At 41.0% G+C, this 2500-nt stretch overlaps 1 protein-coding gene across 1 annotated transcript in view; it reads left to right on the plus strand.

Annotated features, from left to right (window-relative positions):
• LOC307270376 (adenylate kinase 8-like) overlaps positions 1-2500 on the plus strand; it is a gene marked incomplete at both ends in the record, with an annotated part of 16274 nt that overhangs the window by 10214 nt on the left and 3560 nt on the right. The gene's annotated exons all lie outside the window — the stretch shown is intronic.

Raw genomic sequence — 2500 nt, forward strand, 5'->3', positions numbered from 1 at the left:
GTAAGTCTGTGTGTTCCTAAATAATGACTCAAAGTAAGTCTGTGTGCTCCTAAATAATGACTCAAAGTAAGTCTGTGTGCTCCTAAATAATGACTCAAAGTAAGTCTTTGTGCTCCTAAATAATGACTCAAAGTAAGTCTGTGTGCTCCTAAATAATGACTCAAAGTAAGTCTGTGTGCTCCCTAAATAATGACTCAAAGTAAGTCTTTGTGCTCCTAAATAATGACTCAAAGTAAGTCTTTGTGCTCCTAAATAATGACTCAAAGTAAGTCTTTGAGAACGTGTTTCTCAAGCCAGGTGGCGCATCAGACCAGGGGCTCATCTCCTGTTTCCAACATGCATCACAAACTGCTTGAGGAAGCTGTTCTACTATGATAATTGGTGATGAAAATAAATAATGTTCAACAAGATGTTACTTAGTAACGAGTAACCGGCATCGGACCTCTTTTTTCAGTAACGAGTAATCTAACGCGTTACTATCTCCAAACCAGTAATCAGATTAAAATTACTCATCAAAGTCACTGTGCGTTACTTTTTCTGTAATTTTCCTTAGTGAAACATTTTACATAACTGCACAAATGACTGCGATTGCGATTTTATGTAAATAAATGTGCACGCATGTGTCTCTAAACGCTCCAAATGCTCCAACCGCTCCTCTCGTCTTTTTGGTAGCGCCCCTCGTCTCTGTCATGCAGCGTGTGTGTGTGCGCCTGTGTCTGTGTGTGTGTGCAGCAGCATTACGGCCGAACTGTGGCGCAAAACAAAGTTTCCCCCCCGATGAAATATAGCGTCTGCTATGGGGATATTTAGGATTCGGGTACGGTGACGTTGACGTTGAAGAGATAGAAGTGTTTAAAACTTGGAAACTTATAGTCACGTGGCGACCGGTGGCCACACACACCCACCCTGCGTTCCAATACCCGATTGTGTCGTGGGCAAGTGATGGAGAGAGAGAGCGGCGGGTGTGTGAGAGAATAAAGGCTCCTCAAGTGTCAACAACGGCCCCCGGCTATTATTATCTCCCCTGAGCCGAACAGGAGGTGGAATAAGAGATTAACGGCGATATTTTTTTTATCGCCGATAAGAGTCTTGCATTAACGCAGCACGTTAACGCCGATAACGGCCCACCACTAATATATATATATATATATATATATATATATATATATATATATATATATATATATATATATGTATATATATGTAAGGGTTAATGCCCGACGAGGTGTCAAGGTATCAGGAGTTAATGGACACCGTGGAGGCGAGAACTGTCCGACGCGCAGCGGAGGACAGTTGCCTTCACGAAGTCCATTAATACATGATACATGGACACCTCGAAGGGCATTAACCCGCTTATACCATAGTCACCTACTAATAAAAATAATAATTAGACCACTCAGTTATATTTTCATGCCTTTTTGCGATCAAATTAGATTTTTTTTGAACGAAACTAGATTTGTTTCGAACGAATAACAACTTGTTTCCACAGCAACGCCCGAGACCTCGTATAATAACTGGAATACCCATTGCAAACCCATAAGGTTCTTATGTAATGAAAACGTAGTTCAGTACTCCAGTCAATAGGAACAACCAAGGATACGACCTGGCAACGACATAATTTGGCTTTAACGGTGCGTTCAAATTGTACTGGGAAGTCGGACCGGGGATAATACGAGCAACGGGAGACTGCGGCAGCTGTTAGCCACAGACCTACTGTTATGCTAGCAATATACAAAGTCAAAAAACATTGCGCACGCTGTACAAACAGTAAATGTAATCACCCAACATGTTTAACAACAGTTCCACCGAGCTAACAAAGCATTTCCCCCAAAATAAATAACGCATTTCACGGAGAATGTGACTGGCGAACATGTGTATTACGGGCTACAGCCTGAAGTTACGTGAGGCAGTGACTGACTGACAGCAGTAGCCTATGTCCAGATAGACAGTGAAGCCGGTCTTTGGTGGCTAAACACATGTAAACTCAGTTACAAACCTTTTGTCAAATTAAACAGGGGTCTTACTCACCTTTTTAACGATATAACCATTGACGTTTAACCAGAGGACATTAAGTTTAGCCACTTTATTGTACTACTATCGTTACTACAGCTCTTGTGTTACGACTCGAGCGCCATCCTGTGGTGTCCAGAGGCTATTGCACGGCAGGATATTTTAGGCTTTATAAATCCCAAATCCCTTATCAACACTGTTTAATCAGCGGCGAGCCGGCGACGCTGTGGACAGAATGTAAACAGTTCCATCTAGGTGTCCATACATCAGAAGTTAATCCACACCCATGGAATGTACTCCAGCCAATCAGAATAGAGTATTCACACAGACTATGGTATAAATATATATATATATGATTTTATTCAGGACACATGAAGATCCATAGTACAATGTATAAAAAATAGACTCAATACATAAATACAAAAAGCACACCAATGCATGCAGATTAAAAAAACACAAATAAAATAAGAGATCAGCATACATATATACA

This window comes from Ammodytes marinus (assembly GCF_949987685.1).
Source record: "Ammodytes marinus genome assembly, contig: scaffold_410, whole genome shotgun sequence".
In the NCBI taxonomy this organism is placed as follows: domain Eukaryota; kingdom Metazoa; phylum Chordata; class Actinopteri; order Uranoscopiformes; family Ammodytidae; genus Ammodytes; species Ammodytes marinus.